Source organism: Balaenoptera musculus, chromosome X (genome assembly GCF_009873245.2).
Source record: "Balaenoptera musculus isolate JJ_BM4_2016_0621 chromosome X, mBalMus1.pri.v3, whole genome shotgun sequence".
NCBI lineage: Eukaryota > Metazoa > Chordata > Mammalia > Artiodactyla > Balaenopteridae > Balaenoptera > Balaenoptera musculus.
Genome location: NC_045806.1, coordinates 97276098 through 97299345, shown reverse-complemented (window position 1 = coordinate 97299345; position 23248 = coordinate 97276098). Strand labels below are relative to the sequence as shown.

At 39.1% G+C, this 23248-nt stretch overlaps 1 protein-coding gene and 1 pseudogene across 5 annotated transcripts in view; one reads left to right on the top strand and one right to left on the bottom strand.

Moving 5' to 3' along the window:
* PLS3 (plastin 3) overlaps window positions 1-23248 on the bottom strand; it is a 90348-nt gene that overhangs the window by 48781 nt on the left and 18319 nt on the right. The window contains exon 1 of one of the 5 annotated variants that reach the window (XM_036839853.1): window positions 12179-12321. The exons of 3 other annotated variants lie outside the window; for them this stretch is intronic. The gene's annotated coding sequence lies outside the window, so the exon portion shown is untranslated. Of the gene's footprint in view, window positions 1-12157; window positions 12322-23248 lie in introns of those variants that run through there. One more of the 5 variants, XM_036839850.1, reaches the window with a different exon arrangement.
* LOC118888344 lies at window positions 17173-17661 on the top strand (annotated as a pseudogene).

Genomic DNA, 23248 nt, shown 5'->3' with positions numbered 1-23248 from the left:
AGGAAGGTAGTAAGGCACTCAATAAAATAGTATTTTCATAAATTCATCCATTCAACAACTTGTGTCAAGCCCTACATTAGACAAATTCATATTCCTACTAATTCCCTGAACCCTCATAACAGCCTTTTGAGGTAAATATTCTTACTCCCTTTTCTCTTATTAGAGATAACCTAGGCTCAGAGAGACCATGGACCTGGAATTCAAACTCAGGTTTCTCAAATCCCTGGGAAGTTTTAAAATGACCATATGGTACTATTAGCTAAGTTTCCACCATAATGTAACACACATTTATAATGACTCATATTTTTAAAAAATTAAATAAAAACAGACTTTTTAAAAACATAAAACAGAACTTGCCTGTTCATAAACTTTTCTTACCTATGGTGTTAAAATGTCACTAAAGAGGGACAACTTCTCAGTAGAAAGTTGAATAAAAACACCTTTCAGAGCAGTCTCGGGATTTATAAGGTAAAGACCTTCAGTTGGATACGAAGGCAGACATTTTAAAGATTAAGAGTAAAAAGTGATTTTGCATAAGTTAAGCTGCAACGTGATGACAGTACTTTTAAAAAGTATTCTAGGGACTTCCCTGGCGGTCCAGTGGTTAAGACTCTGCGCTTCCACGGCAGGGGCTGCAGGTTTGATCCCTGGTTGGAGAACTAAGATCCCACATGCCCCGCGGCACGGCCAAAAAAAAATATTCTATATTTTATTAACATGGTGTTCAACACCTCTCATTACAAAAATACTATATAGGATTTACTCCAATTTTCTTCATGTATATTTTAAGTAATGATGTTTTCAATACGAAATTATTGCCCATCTCCCGTAATAATACCACACAGAACAATGGCACAGAAAGTTTGAAAGTGAGACTGTCTCAGAAAATCCAAAACATGTGGCCTCTCCTTTACTTCTTTTTTTTTTTTAAATAAATTTATTTATTTATTTTTGGCTGCGTTGGGTCTTCGTTGCTGTGCGCAGACTTCCTCTCGTTGTCGGCAATCGGGGGCCACTCTTCGTTGTGGTGTATGGGCTTCTCATTGCAGTGGCTTCTCTTATTGCGGAGCATGGGCTCTAGGCTCACGGGCTTCAGTAGCTGCGGCTCGAAGGCTCTAGAGCGCAGGCTCAGTAGCTGTGGCGCACGGGCTTAGTTGCTCCGCGGCACGTGGGATCTTCCCAAGCCAGGGCTCGAACCCGTGTCTCCTGCATTAGCAGGCAGATTCTTAACCACTGCGCCACCAGGGAAGCCCCTCTCCTTTACTTCTAAAGGTCCTTTCCAGTTTGGGCAATTCGTGAGTCAATAATAATCTAAATTAGTTAGTCTTTTTTTTTTTTTTTAAAGACGGTTTTATTCTCATACTACTATATCACTTCTATAAAAGAGAAAATTAGACAAAGATGGTTCTGGACATAACCCCCGCCCCACCGCACCCTTTATCCCTGCTGAACAGTGGGTTCTGACTCAATCCTTCCCTCCCACTTCTCCCCTTTGCAAGCAGTGGGGCTGAACAGGGTAGAAATCTCTTCCCTCTTTTTATACACCTCCCCCAACACACACCTCTACCGTCACACAATTTACCCAGGCGTCTGTTATATGCCTAGTTCCTGCTCTCAAGGAATCTACAATCTGGGGAAGACAAAAAAATGTAGATAATTATACTTTGACATAAAGTGAATTAGTGGTTGTAATAAAAGGTAGAGAAGGAGAAAGACTCTGGAGGCCTTAAGGATTATTAATTCCATCTCAGGCAGGCCAAGGAAGTAGTACTTTTGTTCTTCGTGCAAAATTAGGAAATACACAGATCTCACAGAAATGATTTCGAGGCACCTGTTTACTTAAAAAAATATTAACACAATGCAGCATTTAAAAAACCCAAAATATACTTTCTGTTCTTTCTTTCTTTGTTTACATATCTGCACTGGGTCTTAGTTGCGGCATGCGGGCTCTAGTTCCCCGACCAGGGATCAAACCTGGGCCCCCTGCATTGGGAGCGTGGAGTCTTAACCACTGGACCACTAGGGAAGTCCCCAAAATATACTTTCAAGTTTTCTAATTTCTTTTTCCCGTCTAATTATCATAGTGAAAGCTTAAAGTGTCCCCTTTTACACCTATAACTCAGATTTTTCATCTACAGGAGACATGAAGAGGCACAACTGAGTAAGAGTAAAAAGGAATTGCAACACACATATATTCCCAAAACAACATTTGTTTGATCCAGGATAACAAAATAGTTTAATTTAGGAGTCTCTCACTTGAATAAATTCAATTTCATTTATTTACAATTATTTGAAAGTAAATAAATAAATGCTACCCTGAAGCACCTGAGCTAAAACTAAAATCCAACGTAAAGTTTAAAAGGCTCACAATATACACTTCAGTTGACAAAAATCACAATATTTAAATTAGCTATTTAATGCAGACTTTTTTTCCCACTATGAATAAAAAAACTTTGTCCTTAAGACTACTCAAAGGTACCTGATGGAATCTTTAAGGAAATCAATCAATTAAATACTATCTTGGGAGAAAATATCACATTTAAATACTTTAGGGAAGACTCCCAGGAACATCAGATTTTTAGAAAACTTGCAAATTAAAATTACTGAAAGCTCTATCCCTCTTCATCAGGCATTCATTGATGTTTTTCTCTCAAAGCAAGTAAAACATCCCAGACTGGGGTTTAGGAAGCAAAATAGATGATCTGACATCATTATTGCCCTAAAGACACGTTGATTCAATCCTGAACACTTGCGGCAAACTGCTGTTCCCCACCCAAAATGCAGTATGTTATGACAGGAAGACTGTGAGATGTGGAATCAGAAGACATCAATTAGTTCCCCGGCTCTGCTACTTCCTAGCAGTGTGTCTATGAGCGAGTTTATTTAATCCTGCTAAGTCTCAGTTTCCTCTTTTGAAAATAGCGATAATAACTACTTCCCTAGGGTCCTCGTGAAGATTAAAGATGGCAATGTGAAGGCACTCTGTAAACTATAAAGTATTATACAGCAACTTCAAATCCTTAATGAAAGAAAATGGTGAACAAATCAATGCCTAAGTAATTGTGAGAGGCTATATAAATATAAGGCATAAGTTCTACTAAACCTTTTAAATGGAATGTACGAAAAGTTATGTCATTTGCCCTATAATTATTGACTACAGAGTATAATAGATCTCCTTCATATATAAAAATTATAAGCCTTTAAGTCGAAGTAATTTAAGAAGGATGGGACTAACAAAAATCTGTCAGCCATTTTTTACCCATGACTCAGTTTGGCTCCTGCCTAAGACCAGTTTCTAAACACAACTTGAAGAACGGCCAGGAGATTTTTTTTTTAAATATAATTTTTACTTTTTATCAGGACCACTTAAAAAAACAGCTAACAGCTTGTCAATATTGTCACATTCCTCCTACTTTGCACATTTTTTATAAGCAATGCAAAATAAAAGGTGAAGAGGTAAAAAGTAAATATTATTGCTGAATAAAAGTTTAACCTCAATTTCACAGTATGTGATTGGTAGGTAAAAAGAAAGTCTGACTTTTGAAATATGTTGAAACGTGTCCTTTTCCCCAGTCTGTCTTCCCACAAAAGTGAACTTTATTTACATGGAGAGAGCAGGCACCGATATTAAAAAAAAAAGAAAAGAAAGAAAGAAAGAAAAGAAATATATTTTCCCTCCATTTAAATTTAGCCAAATGAAATATCAATCAAAAGTAAAAGTTTCCAGGGTCTCTGCATTTTTCTGAATTCTCTCATCTGCAGAGCACTTTGATCTGTCCCAAATTCTGTTTCCTCCCTAGCTCCTATGCCTGCCTTCGCTATAAAGGGAAAGCATCAGGAGAAAAGCAAACCCTCTCCCTAAACATCTGAGACACAGGAAAACAGATTTTCAAATAAGGGAATGAAAGAAAAGCAAACAAAACCTTGTTTGTTTGTTTTGTCATAAAAGGATATGGTGTACAACTGGGTCTGAATTCAGGGCGTCACCCATAGAGGAATCTTATGCCTATGAAGTCATCCCTAATTACAGAGTTTGACTAACAATACAGCAATTATGAAACCACTCCACTGGCTCCTTTAACTATACTTAAACCCTCAACACAAATCTTTGCTGAGAAAGGTGTACCTACAACTACCTACCTGAAACTATTACTCAAATTCTAAAAGGTATTTGATGGAGATGAGGAAAGGGGAGGGGGGTGTCTGTTTTCATCCCCTAAGGCGATTCACTTTAGGAATGCTGCTGACTAAATAATCTATTTACTAATCTGTGTCATTCAGAACCATGCTGGTCAGGAAGCAGGGCACACAATGGGAAACTTAACCATGGATAATCAAGAGTTGATTACGAATTTTATATTTTTTTCTTGAAGTTGAGAGGAACTAAAAGATAAAAGCAGGGCATATTCACCATAGACATTATCCAGCCACTTGTATGCCAGGTAAACAGAATTGGTAAAGTGAGGCTGATGACTTAAAATCAGAGATTTGGCCACACACACTTAAGCTGGTAAGCTCGAATCATGAAGAAGAGAGGGTGGACAAAACATGGAAGAATACATTATTTGTTATTTGTGTATTTGTCACCTTCCTCTGTCCAAAACAGGCAGCGCTTTGGAGCAGCCACACTTCACATACCTACCTGTACCAACAGAAACTGCCACCCTGCCTCGTCACTAGTAGGTAAGTCAACAGCACTAGTCTCCAGGTCAGATGGGCGTGCAACACGCTGAGCTAAAGCTCACCCACTCTCACTATGATTACTCAAGCTCTAGTGCCACGTTTCCAAATGACTTGAGAAGATTTCAACTTGAATGCCTATCATATTCACCCACTTATTCATTTATATTCAAGACTTAATTGAAGGCTTAATATGTACCAGGCACTGTGTTGGGTGCTGCAGATATAGAGATTTAGGACCCAAAGTCTCCCCTCAAAGACCTTACTGTCCAGCGGGGAGAAAGATGGAAAAACAAAGACATAATATTAATGCCATCATGCTATTCACTGAGTGGTGGGGTGACAGTGGTGGGCTTCAGGAAAAGTTTTCCAGAGAAGGTGACTTTTGAACTTTATCTTAAAACATAAGTAGGGCTTCCTCAGACAGATATCACTGGTAAAGGCATTCCAGGCAGAGAGAAGATGATATTCTAGAGGAAGATGATATTCTAGAGCTGTAGAAAGATAGTGTGGTTGGAGCACTGTGCCTAGGGTTTGAGAGAGACACAATTGGAGCAGAAGGTCAGGGTCTAATTTAGAAGGGCCACACTCAAAATCTGGACTTGACCCTCTGGCCAAGGGAGAGGGAAGGTCAGTGAGGAAAATTCCAGTCAGGAGAGTCTAAGTGTCTACATTTGAACTTATCGCCACATTATTTCTCCCCTTTTCAAATATCTCTCCTGTCAAATCAGGTCTCCTTTTCAACTTCCCTACTTTCCTCAGTCTCCAGGTTTACAAATTTGAGAAGTTTGGCCACAAGAAACAAAGGGAGATTGAAATAAATCACTAAGCTCTCTGGATTCTTCTATCATACCCCTTTATCACCTCATGTCTGGCCTTTTCCAAAGGCCTTTTAGCTGATCTATCTATGGTCCTGTCTCCCTCCAATGTAATCTCTACGCTGCTAACCTCCTGAAGAGCAGATCAAAGGTATACTTCCTACGAAAGCAAGTCCCAACTTTTAAGCACAACATCCTAAGCCCTACACTTTTCTGTATTGATGCCTGTCTATCTTTCCAATGTTTTTTCCCATTACACGCACTGCACACCCTGGAATCACACTCTTTTCACACCCTATTCCCCAAACAGGCCATGTATTTTCCCACCTCTGTTCTTTCTCCTCTGTGCTTCTCTCCAGTGGAATGCTCTTCACCTGTCTCCTATGTACTTTTCAAAAGCATCTTTGAGAAAGTCTCTTTGGAGTGTCTGTCCCCACCTGAGAGAAAAATTCTCTGTTCCCAGGACTCTCACAGAACTGCATGCTTTCTTCTGTTACAGCCAGTGCTGGATCCTTTCAGACAGCTCCAATTTTAAATATCTTACTGTCAGACCATATGTACTAATTTTTGAATGGGAAAATATAGTCACCCCAAGGATAGCATTTAATACTACTATACATAAGCTCTTTGATGGGATGGAAGGGACCGTTTCCCATTCATCTTCATATTCCCAGCCCCTCTCACTGTGCCTACAGAGTAGGTAATATAACTAATTAATATAATAACATATCATTGTAAGTTTATACTATAGCAGCTAACATTCTTGGAGGACCAATTGTTTACATGGACTGTGCTAAATGCTTTATATACATTATGTAAGTTATTTCTCAGCAAAACTCTATGAACCACGTAATATTGTTATTTCCATTTTACAGAAAAGCAAACAGGATTAGAGAAGTTGAGTAACTTGCCCAAAGTCACACGGCTAGAGAGGGGTAGAGCCAGGTCTCAAACCCAACTCCACCTGACACCAAAGTCAGCATTCTCAATCGTTATGCTGTACTGCGTAGCTTCCTCAACCACGGCTTAGGGAATGAATTTATCTCCCCACAGACTATAAACTTATTGAAGTAGAAACACAGCTTACTCATCTCTGTATTCACCACAGCACTTTACGCAGAGACACAATGCATTCTCAGTAAATATCTTGAATCAAAAAAGGTCCACATCTAGTACCCACAACCATTTTGATCATGTCAGTCCCATTTCAGGAAGCTATAATTTCTTATGCCTAAACAGCTGGTCTAAACTTTGCCTGGTATTCCTGGTCCTCTAGTGTTCCTCCTAGTCACATCTAACCAGTTTAACCTTTCAACAACACTCAGAATTAGCTTTTTGATCACAACCATCCTCCTGAACGATACCCGTCCTATTAACTCCTACATCAGCATCTTTTACCCTGCCCCACTACCTCTTTCCCTCCCTGCTAGTAAGAACTCCCTCTCTCTGTATCTACCTTTCACACTTATAACACCGTCCGCTTTATTCCTCTTATCTTCTTATCCAAATCCTACTCGTCCTTCAAGTTTCAGCAGAAGCCTCATCCTCTCCCAAACCACATTGCCCAGTGACTCCACACCCCTGCTGATCTTTCTCTTCAACTCCCACAGGATTTAGAATCTTGCCACAAAATTTAGCAATTTAATTATAGACTTCCTCCTATAGTTATATAAGTGGATGTGAGTACAGCCTGGCTGGGACATCCATCATCCCTACTAGATTCAGTTCATCTGCCTCCTCCACACAGATCCTCAAACTTGGTCCAAGAGAATAATCTTCCCCAACCAAAGACAACCATTCTTTCACCAACAGCACACAAATACTTGTCTAATTACTTGCTCTGCAAGTCTTATTTCAAGATTGTTTGTTTGTCAAGAACAGAGTCTAAACTTCGTCTTCCTCTCGGATACTCCCACAATGATAATCCATTGCTGGATGCTGGGTACAGAGGTATGGCTCAAAAAATATTCCAGTTGACCGCAATGTTTTGAGGGTGGTGATAATCTGCAACATGCCCAATATTCAATGATTACTGAAATTATATTAGGGAAGAAACAGGAGCCTAGGGTAGTTGAGCGACTTTGCCCAAGACAAAGAGCTGTGCAGCAAATGTAAAATTTAAAAAAATAAAGAGTATGTGAGAGAGAAGGTAATTAATTACTCTTACCGTAAAAATAAAAACAAAGAGGCTACACACTGCTTTGTGGAAAGAAGGCCCATGCCTATTATACCCTATGGAAGATAATTTAAAAACTCCTAACCAGGAATTCCCTGGCAGTCCAGTGGTTAGGACTCTGTGCTTCCACTGCAGGGGGCACCGGTTCGATCCCTAATCAGGGAACTAAGATCCCGCACGCTGCATGGCACAGCCAAAAAACGAAACAAAACAAAACAAAAACAAAAAAACCTCCTAACAAATGTGACCAGCATATTGAGAAATATGGACGGTTGCCAGAAAATGCAGTTCCTTTCAGCTCATTTGTTTTTATTACTTAAAGGAGGGATTCACTTAATCCTTGAACTGAAATCACCAAAATTGTAACTGTGTAAAATATATAGAATATTGGCAACGGGTTCAGTAGATACTATATATTATAGAGTTCTAAAAGTTCTTTCTTCAAAATACTGGTGTTAAGTGAGTACTGACAATAAAACAGGCCATACTTTTTAAAAAGAAGGACATGAATGCTGACCTTCTCTCGTGGCACATTCATTCCTATATATGACATGTTTCTGCTTCCCTGTATTTAATATCCCTTAATTTCAGCCTCTTACATGCTAACTACTGTAAACAACCATTCCCCTTGTATCAGTGCTAATAACTTAGTACAAATGTAAGCAAACACTCAAGTATCAATGTGACGATTTGATTTTGAGTTTAGGATTTCTTTTTTCATACATAAGCCATCACTGTGGTACTCCTAGTTTTTTTAGTGATTAGTTTTTTACCTTACAGCTGATTTTTCTCCAGGGGCAAGCGGCTTGGAGTTTTGTTTGCTTACTTTTAGAAAACTTTAATGGAATCTTGGTAAAGGACCAATTGTAATAGTTTAAGAGGTTATATGCCTCTTTCTCAATTTAATGATCTGTTGCTCTGAAAGTCACAAGTGAGTCAAACTCTAACTGGTCTCACCTGTGTCACAGGTTTCTAGTCCTGAAAGTTTAGGAAAGGTAAAAGCAGACAGAAGAAGTGGTGAAGGATTTTACTGTTTATTATTCCAGCACCTCAGCATTATTAAAAATTGTTCGTTATAGTCAACGTGGAGAGCAGACTTCTGTGATGAAAGCAACATTCAACACGTAGAACACACTTTACTTAACGAGGTTGTTTTTCAGGCCTAGATCCTCTGGTAATTCTACTTGACATTTCAGCTGCAAATTGGTAAAACTACACAGAGGACATTGATAGATAACCCCCAATAGAACAGACAGTATTTTCCCATGAGGCACTGTTATACATGCTGTTAGGCTGTACAGGATTCGGGACTAGAGAATAAAGCAGCTGGCTGATGGAACACACATCTGGATACATTTAGCAACTATGCTTCTACAATTCATTTAGATTAAAAATAATAGGAACACAAAAACATATCATTTTGGTAACATGGCATACCATTTCAGGGACATTTGTGAAATGACCTAAAAAACCTTACTGACTATTTACATGACAAAATACGTTTCAAATTCCAAATCAATTGAGCAATGAACTCTGGAAGGTTCTATCAGTGACTGAAGGCTAACTCTCCCTCTTATCCAACCCCAAGTAGCTGCCTGCCTATAAGCGCAATTTTGCTTTGGATGTACCCAAAAACATTAAGGAGACTTAAACATTAGCTCACTATATTTAATGTGAAGAAGGGATTGCTATCTCCTGCGTGTATGCTGCTCCAACAATGCCCATGGATGCATGAGAGAGGGTGAAGGTTTATTAAGAAGGGCAAGGGGGCAGAGGCGGCTGTTATTTGCCAAGTAATGAGCACAGAGTTAAACTAAGCTATCTTAGCCCTCTTCCTACTTCCCTAATACCTACAACCAATTAAACCACCTCAGATGTTCTGTCTGTGTTGTTTTAAAGGAGATGCAGCATAGGGTTCTGGCTGCTAACCAGTGACACCCCTTCCCCAATTCCAGTAGCTCCCCACCCCCCAGCGTGTCCGACCATCTACTTCTCTATCTCCTCCGCTAGGCTGTGAGCTCCTTGAAAGCAGGGCTGGTACCTTATTTGACTTTGTATCTTGGCTCACAATAAGCCCCTACTAAATGTTTGTTGAATGAACTGATGTTCGTAAGTAGGGAAAGTGAACAGACTTAAACATACTGCAGGCTAAGTAGTTGTCACGCGTGGTTTTCAACATGCATACGCTATAGAGAAAGCTGGGAACAAAATAGTCAAGACATAATAATGTTCCCACATTCTTCACAGGCACTTGGCCTGCTGGCATGCTTTAACTATCTACTGCTCTTTAATACTTCAAGATACTACAAAACTCTTCAAGATGTTTGCAACCTGTTCTTTGAATTTAGCTGAAAGTCAAACAAAGTTTTTTTTTTTCTTTAAGAAACAGTTTTTACTTAGCAACAATTTTGGCAATCAAGCAGCACATTTCACCTTCACAATAATATACATCACGCACACATCATGTTTTGACAAACCTGCAATTTATAGATAAATGTATCATTTAGAAATAAATGTAAATTGCTGCAAACTAAAGCTGTACTTAAACTTTTTATTATGAAAATTTTCAATGTATACAAAAGAGAAAATGGTACAGCAAACACCCATAATCCCATCATCCAGATTCTACATTTATCAGATTTATCAGGATTTCCCCACTGATTCTCTCTTCCTGTCCTCTTTCTTCTTTTTCCCTGCTTCCTCCCTCCCTCCCTTCTCGACCCCCCTTCCCCCTCTCCCTCTCCCCCACCCCTCTCTCTCCCCCCCACCTCCTGAATTATTGTAAAGCAAACCCCAGACATCCCATGAGTGATTTCACCCTACTTAGCTATTAAATGAGTTCATTTCCTGGAAACACCTCTATTCTGTTCTAGGATCTAGCATAAGCTAGATTCTAATTGATCTTTTTTTCAAGTACCAATATCTATGAGTCACTTAAACCCCAAAGGGTGTCCAATCCTGTGTCATTTCCTGGAGGAATATCAAATACTTCCATTTTAAGTAAAAGTTTACTTTCCTCTTTTTGTCTTAATAAAGATAAGATCTTTAAGCAATGGCTATTGTAAAATAAGTTAATAATTTTTCCCATAGAAACATTCACATCAATTAAGTCAGATTGAAGACATTCTTTAAATTCCTGCTAGACAAGAGTTTTGTAGATATTTAATATACATCTTAACCATATTCTAAAAGCCCCCTTTCCTGTTATGAAGAATACTATATCAAACCCAAAGACACAACAAAGTTATACCTCTGCTTCCCCATCTTTACAAAGCTAAGAAGTATTAACTCCTTGGATTGAAATAGCACATTCTTCTTTTAAAAGGTCCAATCCCTTTATTTCCTAAGTGAACTCTGACACTTTCCAAAAATATCTGAATAATTTATGAAAAAAACATATCTGCTGCTAATGAAATTAATTAACCTTCACACCTGAGGAGTATTTCCATTCTCCTTTCCTGTGAAAAATAACACGGAAGCCAAGGGCAACCTTCAGGTACATATCTCTCACAAGGCAAGATCAGACCAGTTAACTCAAGACAAAATATTATGATGTACAACTCAGAAATCACTAGAGATAAAATTTCAGCTTAGACTTTGAGCTAAGCTGGAAGTTTATCTATTAGTCACTAAAATGGCCTCCTGCAGTGTAACATACCCTGCTTATATGTTCTCAAATATGGTACTTGTTAATTGAGAAAACTAGACTCTTTTGTTTCATACTTCACTTTTTACCTCATACAGGTGTAGTTAAGTACAACTAATTTGAGAGGTTACCCTTGATTCGGAGTCGAGATTTATATAATCAGCTATATTGAAATAGGAGAAATAAAACATATGATCACTATGTGATAGAAAACTCTGGTGAGTTTGTGAGCATCAGAAATTACTATCACTACCATATTACAGTAACACCACCAAAATCTCATCACCAATGATTTTCATGTATTTTGGAAAGTATGAATAAACACCAGGACAACTGTTTGTCATAAGTTATTTTGTAAGAGTAGAATATCAATCGGTTTGCCATATTCTGTCATAACAGCTACCCTCAACTTCTATTTCACAGAATTTTGAAAAACCATTTAACAGGGATCAAAAGTATTTGAAATTCCATTCCCCTTCGCCCCATCCCCCAGATATAAAGTAAGAGTTTCTGTCATTTAAACCTTTGGCATCTGACTTGATAGATACAGCTATATAATTAGGATTACAAAACCAATTTTTAAAAAGTACAAAGTCCCTAAAATATTCCCCAAATAAAGACAATATATAGAGAGAGAACAAGTCAGATTCTAAGCTTCAAAATTTTCTCTTAAAACAAATTTGCTTCTACTTGAATACATAAGATTTAGAAAGCGTCTCCAAATGTGTAACTACCCAAACACATAATAAGGATTTCAAGATGTTTAAAGTAAATTTCTGCTTAAATATTCCATAATATAAAAGTTAGAGCCTAACGAAATAATATTAAAATCGTTACCCTTCTGGGATGAGAGCAAACCTGTTGTTTCTTTCTCGCAGCACTAAACAGAAGGAACCTCCCACGCCCAGAACGCCAATCTGGAAACCCAACATTCTTCTTACAATTGCAACTTTAGAGAGCAAGTCATAACACTTCCTGCTAGAGAGAGAGAGCACCCTGACACAGCAATGATACAATACTTACGAATTCCCTTCCTGTCAGCCTCACGGTATTTTGCCAAGTATTAACAAATTCGAACTTCACAACATTTAGAGAAAAGTGAATTTTTTCATTCCAGCTCCACTGAAATCATGCAAGAACACAAGGGAATTTAAAGTTGGTTCAGGTCAAATAGCTACAACCCACATACCTATTTAAAGTTTGAACATTAGCCAAGTAACCTGCTTATTTTAGAACACATGGAACCAGCTTCTCCCCAGAGGCCAAGTCACTCGTCCATAGGAAAGTGCATTACTTAGAAAGGCAAATTAACTGTCCCAGACCACTTACGTTCTATTATTCATCTCGATCCATACTTACTCACGTCTTCATACAACACTTAAACTCCATATGCTAGGTGTCAGAGCATTAACTGTGAGTATCTATATCTTGTTTTCTGTTGAATACATAAGCTGTTAAGTGTAGGAACTATATTTTCTACCAGCCTAGCATACAGGAACGAAGCCAATACTTGCTGAACTGAATTTTCTATTGAGAGGCAGTACTGCTGAGTAGTTTAGAGTTCTGGAGCCAGACTGGGTTCAAATCCTGTCTCCACAATTTTCTAGGTTGTCTTTGGACAAACTGCTTAAGCTCTTGTGCCTGTTTTCTCATCCAGGGATGATAATAGTAACTACATCACATAATGATAACTATTTTGTACATTGTTGTGATGCTTAAATGATTTAATGTGCATTCAAATTTTAGATCATAGCCTGGCAAATTCTAAGCACTAGGTATGTGATAACTGCTATATTCTTATTATTGAAATTTGTTTTTTAACTGGTCTAGCAACTCTAATCAGTTAATTGTTAAATGAAGCAACTGGTTAGCTGAGTTCTCGCCCTTTATGGGAGAGAACAATAAATCAATAGGAGTACTGTGCTAGGCTCAGGAGACCATTTCTAATACTGACATAGGGCAAGTCAATCATTTGAAAGGAAATGGAGTGCAATGGGAGCATCAGGGTCTTAGGAATCTGACTGACTTCAAGTCTGTGTGACCTTGAACACATCACTTAGCTTCTCTGAGCCCCAGGTCCCTATCTATAAAAGTGGAACTAATTCCACATACTTCCGAGGGTTGCGATGATGATTAAGTGAGATAAATGCATAAGAGGGTCTGGCTCCAGCAAGGTGCTCAGTAAGTGGCGGCCATTGTTATAATCTGTCTGGGATATAATATGCATAATACCATCTGCTCTACCCACCTAATCTGCTCTACCTACCTAATAAGTATGAAAGTGAGATAATAGATCCTCCAGTCCTTTATAAATAATATAAAACAAAGTGAAGCGTTTTATGCTAACATTGAAATCTCAGAATAAGGAGGCGACTCACATTGCAGTCACCTGTAAAAAGGATCAGGACAGCCCACATCAGGAGGCAGAGTGTTCTCCTGTCCTCATCACTAACCACCATTAGCAGACACTGGATTACATTTCGTCTCCTTAATGGAAGCACTTTATTTCATCAATCACAAAAACTGCATGAACCATCAAAAGGCAACACAATCCCGAACAGAAGGAATAGAGCGTCAGGAGTCAGAGGACGTGTTCTTCCACCTGTTTTCATTGCTGACTCACTATGTGAAGCCTCTTCAACTTTCCCGAGTCTCAGTTTCACCATCTGTGAAACAAGCATAGCCCTAGCTGCCTGTGGCCAGTCAGGGAATATGTGGGGTAGTAAGGAACACTCAAGCACCTTGAGCTAACTGGAAGAAAGGGTATATGTGTATGTATTATCATGCATTTCCAGGGAAAACTGGGGCACAGGCAATTGCCTCCGGTTAGAAGGCAGTATCAGTGACAGGCCAGCAATGTTGAGTTTCCCCAGCCTTACTTTTCTTTAGCCACACTTGTCACTTCACAACACTTAGATGGGTCTGTCCCAAGTGCTATTAAATTAACTTCCTCGCGCTTCCCTGGTGGCGCAGTGGTTAAGAATCCACCTGCCAATGCAGGGGACACAGGTTTGAGCCCTGGTCCGGGAAGATCCCACATGCCGTGGAGCAACTAAGCCCGTGCGCCACAACTACTGATCCTGCACTCTAGAGCCCGCGAGCCACAACTACTGAGCCCGCGTGCCACAACTACTGAAGCCTGCATGCCTAGAGCCTGTGCTCCGCAACAAGAGAAGCCACGGCAATGAGAAGCCCATACACCGCAACAAAGGGTAGCCCCCGCTCACCGCAACAAAGGGTAGCCCCCGCTCGCCGCAACGAAGACCCAATGCAGACAAAAATTTAAAAAAATTAACTTCCTCAATGATCATGCTACCCAGAAACAGCTTCCTTGTCTTTCCCTTTCTTGGTCATCTGGAATGTATATGCTTTCTAGCTTTCTGAACTCTAAGGCTAATCTTTGATCACAGTGAAATCTGTCAACACCCAGTTGTTGATTTTAAAGTCCATTCACCATAACATGATAGAATTCACTTCAACTGCAAAATATTGTGGTGAAAGTTCTAGGAGTGGATACTCCCTTTAAAAATGGACATCTTCTACCTAGTAAATACCAGGACATTTCCTAAAAGACTGTTGTATCACATCAGTAGTTCAGCCAGTTTCGGCCTGCGGCCCATTCTGTAACCTTCTAAATGCCTCATCATATGACGTATGTGCAGGTGTGCAGGGCCAAGGGGGGGTATTGGCGTTTGTGTATGTGCATGTGTGTGAGTATGTGTGTGAACAGCATCTCTGTTTTTCCTATGGGTAATGAAAATTGCTTTGGGAACAGAAGATGGTGGCAAGGGTTATGTAATCCATTGCACATTTTTATAAGCAGGCCACGGAATGAAAACAACTTTTACATTCCAAATTCATCATGATGAATGCTGGGGAAAGTCAATAGAAACCAACCTATGTTTTATCTGTACATGTAAAGTGCACAAGCTCTCACTCTCTCTCAAATGTTACAAACAAATCCATAAAGTTAAAAGTTCACACACGCACCTGTGGACACATACACCCTTCAGGGTGGGAAGGAAGGAAAGAGGCACACCCAAAGCTGCATGAGAATTTCATAGATGTATGGGTGTAATCTGCAGTTAGGACACAAGACCTAGGCATAGTATTTTTAAAGTCTCTTGCAACTTTCATTCAAACATCATCCCCTCCCCACCACACCCAGTACGGGTTATATTCTTTCCACGTGTGACACGTACAATGGAGGCCTCTCCCACTGTGCTTAATGCCACACCTCAATAACACTGATCTATCATCCTTTAATGGAACAGGATTTTACCCATCTTCATGACTTATAAAGTAAACAAACAAATAATACTCACAGTGAGTGAAACATCAAAGCAAAGGGATCTAACATAAAACAGGTACCAAATTAACACGGAGGATATTGCTACTGTAATTTTGGGCTATATTGGAAAGTTTAGGAAATTTATGCCAGGAACAGTATTAGGTACACAAACTTCCTGTTGCGTGGCTGTGTCAGTTTTAACAATCAAGTAGATCTGGTTTACGTGATGATTGGGGGGGGGCGGGTAAATAAGCCACAAGAACATTTTAATTTCAATATTCCAAGGGCTGTCTCCCCAACAGTAAATATTTGTGAGCTCTGTTTTTACATAACAAAGTAATCAACCTTTTAAAACAGGATGTCTTATTATATATTAAATTATATACCTTGTCCTAATGCCCTAAAACAAAAGGCTGAAATAAATAGAAGGATTTAAAGCATGGGCCCTCCAAAAATTATCAGTTGAACTACACACGGGATAAGGAAGTGATTTGGAAGACATCTGTGGTGACTATATACAGTTAACAACACTGAACTGCATATTTCAAAGTTGCTAAGAGAGTAAATCTTAAAAGTTCTCATCACAAGAATAAAAAAGTAACTGTGGGGTGGTGGATGTTAACTAGACTTATTGTATTAATCATTTCACAATACATACATATATTAAACCATCTCGTTGTACACCTTAAACTAATACAATGTTATATGTCAATTATGTCTCAATGAAACTGGGGGGGAGACATCTGTGTTCTGTTCATAGCTAATAAAATCATACAAAGAAATAACTCATATGCTCTACACCTTCCTATCCTGAGGGTCTCTCATTCAAAAAAAGGATAGGGAAGGAAAAGAAACAAACAAAAAAACCCAACTAACCCAGCAGCTCCTAAACTTTTTGGCCTCAGGACCTAAGGACCCCAAAAAGCTTTTTGATATGTGGGTTAGATCAGTGTCTTTATCATATTAGAAATTACAACTAGGACATTTTAAAGATATTTATTTAAAAAAAAAAACTAAACCCGGGCTTCCCTGGTGGCGCAGTGGTTGAGAATCTGCCTGCCAATGCAGGGGACACGGGTTCAAGCCCTGGTCTGGGAAGATCCCACATGCCGCGGAGCAACTAGGCCCGTGAGCCACAACTACTGAGCCTGCGCGTCTGGAGCCTGTGCTCCGCAACAAGAGAGGCCGCGATAGTGAGAGGCCCGCGCACCGCGATGAAGAGTGGCCCCCACTCGCCGCAACTAGAGAAAGCCCTCGCACAGAAACGAAGACCCAACACACCCAAAAATAAATAAATAAATAAACTTATTTAAAAAAAAAAAAACTAAACCCACCTCATGCTAATATAAATAACATTTAAAAATGAAAACTATATTTTAAAAAAATTTAATGGGAAGAGGCAGGGCATGCCTCGCTCCTCCGGATGTCTCTTGCTTCAACAGTGTTTGAATGGTACAGACCCAGGGACGCCCCCTTTTCCAGCCTCCAATCACCCTGGAACCTCTTTTCCTGTCGCATCCTTAGGAACCAACCACTCTGCCGTCCTCGGCCTCCAAAACCAGCCAACACCGTTTTTTCGGAGCTTAGCTCCTTACTGCTGATCAACCATGAGCTCCCAGATTTGTCAGAATTATTCCACCCAGGTGGGGGCAGCCGTCAACCACAGGGGTCAACCTGCATCTGGGCCCTCCTACACCTACCTCCCTCTGGGCTTCTATTTCTCCCGCGAGGATGTGGCTCTGGAGAGCGTGGGCCACTTCTTTTGTGAGTCCGCCATGGAGAAGGGCAAGGGCGCCCAGCGTCTCTTGAAGATGCAAAACCAGCAAAGCGGCTGTGCCCTCTTCCAGGAGCGCAGAAGCCGTCCCAAGATGAATGGGGTAAAACTCTGGACAATAAGGAAGCTGCCACGGCCCTGGAGAAGAACCTGAGCCAGGCCCTTGTGGACCTGCACCCCTGGGCTCTGGCCGCGCAGACACCCACCCATGACTTCCTGGAGAGCCGCTTCCTGGAGGAGCAGCTGAAACTCATCAAGCAGATGGCGACCACCTGACTGACCCCACCTCCCACTGGCGCAGGCTGCCGCCGGGGTTGGAGTGGGGGGCTGAGCCAGTAGCTCTTCCAAAGGCTCACCCTCAAGTACGACGGGGGCCTCTGGAGCCCAGCGGCCTTTGAGGGGCCCCTCTGCATCCCTCCGGTGTCAGGGCTTCTGCCGGAGCCCCTCTCTGCAGCCACTAGGCAGCTTTTTGACCACCCTGGGGCCCTCACCTAAGCCGTGGGCCAAATGGAAACAAAGGTTTTTGCAGGAAAAAAAAAATAGAAGAGTATATTGTTTACATCTTTGTTTAACTAAATACAGTGACAGCTGGATTTTCATATCTGCTTCTGCATTGTCTGTTGCAATATGTTGTTTTGATTCAAGTATATGAAGAAAACATGGCCTCCCACAGATACGTTGTTTGGAAAAAGGAAGTATTTTAGGAGCCTTTTCGGATAATTATGGATATTCTTCTTTATAATACCACGCCAAAACTGGGTAAGTGTTAGTTTCTTAAATAGTTGTTGCAGTGTGGAATCTGATATCAGATCAATGACGTTTTCATACTCTGTTACGTTAAAATCCATTGGTCTATCTTGCACTTTAAATGGACCTTTTACCCATGCTTGATTTCAGAACATCATGCACTGATCATATGGAACAATATTGTTTGACTAGTACAGATCTGTTGTCACACTTCATTTTACAATATCTAACAAATCACTTCCATTAAAAACACCACCAACCTCAGTAGAAAAGTCTAAGTATTGATGCATGGTGGCTGATGCAAGTTTTCAAGAATCTGAATTTTTGCTTGAAATCTCTAACTTTATCATTGGCAACAAATACTCTCAGCCGTTTTCCTTGCAGTGACTAGCACACTTGATTCACTTTTGATAACATATCTGCCAAATATTCAGGTCTGAATTATCAGTTAATACGTCATTTGCTCTTTCGAGTAAAAATGGTTTTCTATTTTCTAAAAGTGCAGCTAGTTTAGCTTGCAAATCAAAAAACTGCACAAGTGCTTTTCCTCAAGACAATCACTGTAAATCCATATGCAGCAGAAATGTTTTTTATGTACTTCCCATTTCATCACACAGAATACTGAAAAGATGTATACCCAAGAGTTGAGATTTAATAAAATTAATTTTTCCTGCTTAATCAAGGACATTCATTAATGAACTGCATGTTATAGGTCTTTTTCTAACAGGAAGGGTATGGTGTTGAATACAAAGACTACTAATACAGTGTGGGGCTAAGGCACTAGCAGTTTTACCCACCATTGCTTCTGTCAGTACAGTGAAAAAGCAAAGAACATCTTAGTGTTATTATACAAGTAATTTTGATCTCCAAGGGACTATGTGGCATACTTCTCTATTGAGAACTGGTGCTTTATTTGGTAATATTTATGATGGAGTCATCTAATTTTAGAGAGACAAAAAACATAAGGTCCATAGGTTTTTAACAAGAAATTTCAAAACTGAGAATGCAATTACCAGAATAGGTTTTAACGTGAGTTCTGTTCTGTTGAACTGTGAAAAGAAAAATTAATTGATTAATATCAATTCTGAGGGGACCAATCTACAGGTTATTTACTCCAAAGAACATTTTGCAGAATCAGGTTCATGTCCATGAGATGGGAATTTATCATGATAGTGTAGTTTTTAGAAACTTTTAATACATTTTTTAAAAGATTAAGAAAGACAATATATTTGTTATAAAACTACTTAAAAATATCCAGTTCATATGTAGCAAATCAGATTTTTCTTCTGATAATCAGTAAGAGTTTCCTTCTCTGATACTAGAAAAGAAAGGCTTTGAAAGTTAGACTCTGTATGAAATGCAGAATTATTACTATTTTAAAATATTAAAAATGAAGTGAACTATAGTATTTATGTGTAAAATAATATGCGGGTTATTTGAAAGCAAATCCCAAACAACAAAAAAGGGGAGAGGAAAGATGAAATATAAGAACATCAAATATTGATAAACTGTTGAAACTGTGGGGGGGTTCCTTATGCTATTTTACTTTATATGTTTGAAATTTTCCATAAAAATAAGCTTTTAAAAATTCCATGAGCTTAGAAAAAAGTATTTTGTATTTTGGAAAGCAAAAATAAAATTCCTGGCTCATATTCATTCATTACACGAACACTGAATGAACATCCACTCTGTAAAAGGCACTGTACTTAGATGGCATCAGGAAATAGATTTATGAAATATGCCTTTTACATTCAAGGAGCTCAGAGTGTCTGTGTCCATATATGTAATTGATTCCCTAAAATGGGTATAATGCCTCCACTATGACCATTCTAAGGGGTACTTATACTATTACAAAGCTCAGCTTGAGCCAACTGAACTGCAAATCAGGATAATGCAATTTTAAGGGAAAAAAAAAGGAAAATGGCATGAAAAGAAAATACAAAAAGGAAACTTAAAAAATAAGAAATGAGACTCTCTTTGGTTTTCCTCTATAAAAGGAAACCAACAAGAGATGTGAGCAAATATGGGCATGACCACATCATTTTTCCACCACAACCCCATCATCTTATTTTACTTCAGGACAGGAACCATCATGTCATCTCCTTTGAGTCAGCTCTTGTACTACTCACATAGGCAAAAATAACTGAGCAATACATTCACTTTCCATGGTGAACATTAAATACATTAAGTATTCTATAATTCTTCCAATGAAAGAAGACAGCAGTTACAGATTCCATATTTTAATTTTCAGGGCTACTATGTCCATTCACACCGCCTGCCCCCCGCCATATAAATTAAGACCATCCTAAAGAATAAATCCACAAGTTAAATCAGTAACATTCCTCAGTTACTCAAGGGGTCTAATTATAACACTGATAAATGAAAAATAAAAGTGAGAATCAAAAAAATCAAACATTTACTTTAACTATCATCTTCCAGCTTATTGCCATATATTCCAAACAAATTATCAATTTTTCCCTATTCAAACTTCAGGTAAAATGTGCAAGAGTTCTCAAAACTCATTCAATGTAGGTCTTTAAAAGCTGAGTGATAGATTAAAGGATTTAAAATTGCTCCATTGTTTTCATCTTTAATATTTATTAAGCTCTATGAGGGCAGTGACTTGTCTTTTCACCAATCTATCTCAAGCATCTAGAACAGTGCCTGGCACACAGTAGGCAGGCAATAAGTATCTGTTAAGGAGGGTGGGGGCGGGGGGATTGGATGAAAGCAATCAAAAGGTACAAACTTCCAGCTGTAAGATAAATAAGTACTAGGGATGTAATGTACAATATGAGAAATTAACACTGCTGTATGTTATATATGAAAGTTAAGAGAGCAAATCCTAAGAGTCCTCATCACAAGAAAAAAAATTTTTTTCTTTCTCTTTTATTTTGTATCTATATGAGATGATGAATATTCACTAAACTTACTGTGATAATCATTTCATGATGTATGTAAGTCTAATCATTATACTGTACACCTTAATGCTGTACGTCAATTATGTCTCAACAAAATGGAAGAAAAAAATTCAGGAACAAATATTTACTTTCAAATGAAAAAAAGTATCTGTTAAATAAATTTGTGATAATAACATTGCATGCTAAAGGAATTAACCTCACTGTCATGTGCTATAGTGGTTTATTACATAATAAAGAATAAACTTTTAGCACTTTTAATGCAAATCACATAAATAAACATAAAAGACATCTACTCTTGTCCCATTGGGTAACCCTACAAAATAGGGTGATTCCTAAGAGGTAATCCAGCCAAAGAAACGGTAGGTTATATCTTTCTAGTGGCACCGAATCCATGATCATATTTGGCAGCTGAATGATTTTCTAATTCTCCACTTTCCGAAAATAAAGGCATTTCAGAGAAAAGTGGAATGGAAGGTATAAAGAACTCTGAATTTTATCAAGTTTTCCTTCAAAATTGCCACACACACGAAAAAGAAAAATCGCACTTAAGCTGTCAAGATCTCAATGCTTTAGCTTTCTTAACTTTAAAACGACTACTTTTTGACCTCACAAGGAATCACAAAACCTTCAAAAGAAACAGCCGCTTCAGCATTTCCTGCCTGTCTGCCCTAGTCCAAGATTAACCTTGTCAGTTTTTAGGAAGACTTATAAGACTCCCTTAAATGCCTAATTCACATGAAGTGGTAACATGAAGCCGCAGTTTTTATAAGACGCTGGTTTCTACTTGTTACCAGATGTTGCCATCACTTCAAAGTGTTAAATGCATTCATGAAGAGGTTCAGATATATTTGCACGTGGAATATTTTCTGACTTCTGCTATTATTGTGAAGACAGAGGAAAACTGTTGCCTTGTTGTCTAATAAAACATCTTTAAGGTTGCCAATATTCACTTCAAGAATCACCAAGTACTCTGTCGGTCTAATTCTTCCGTGTAATTCTTGCAAGCACATATATATATAAACACTTTCAAAACACACCCCAGGAACTTCCCTGGCGGCGCAGTGGTTAAGAATCTGCCTGCCAATGCAGGGCACACGGGTTCGAGCCCTGGTCCAGGAAGATCCCACCTGCCACAGAGCAACTAAGCCCATGCGCCACAACTACTGAGCCTGCGCTCTAGAGCCCGCGAGCCACAACTACTGAAGCCCACGCGCCTAGAGCCCGTGCTCCCCAACAAGAGACACCACCACAATGAGAAGCCCGGGCACCGCGACAAAGAGTAGCCCCCGCTCGCCGCAACTAGAGAAAGCCCACGTGCAGCAACGAAGACCCAACGCAGCCAAAAATAAATAAATAAATTTAAAAAAAAAACAAAAAAAACACACCACAAATTAATTCCATTTCTTTGGGAGCTTGTCATGAAACAGCCCGCTTAAAGATCTAGCTGAAAAATCCAAATGTGTGTGTGTTTGTGTGTATGTGTATATTTTTGGAGTTGCTTTTTTTTTTTTTTTTTTTTTTGGAGTTGCTTTTTTAGACAAACAGTAAACAGTCAACAGCTTCACATAGTTCAGGGTTCCTTTGCCAGGATAACTCAACAATTGCACTAGGTTTTCTGCTTCTACCCATTCTTCTCTGGTTATGTTAATTTCTTTGGTTATGTTGCCATTGGGGTTTTATTAGGTTAATTAAAAATGTTTTTTAATCTCCAGAGAGAGTTTAACGCAACAACAATGGTTGCTATTTTCTACACATAATGGTCATTGTTAAGTTTTGGCCCAACACAGCATCCTGAATACAATGTAGATTTATCCTTAAGATTGGCTGCAAAAATACTGTGGTCTCACACAGTGTTATGTGCCCTTTCTATTCAAATGTCTGGGAGATACCCCATAACTCTTATTTTTGCTGATACCCTGATTGTATTTCTCTGAGGATGGAGTTGAATCCATAAACATAACACTAATGCTGGCTCAGATTTCTAGACACTGAATTGTAACTGACCAGTCTTGCTTGCTCAGTATTTTATTTGGCAATCTGTTAACCTGGTACAGCTAAAAAGTCTCATAATTAATTCTGCCACAAATCAAACAACTTTTGTGGCCTTCGCTTGCTAAAAATCATATTGTTAGCAAAAAGTCATCCAAGCAAGAGCAACTTCTTCCTTCTCCCAGTTTATCCCTCTCCCTGGTACT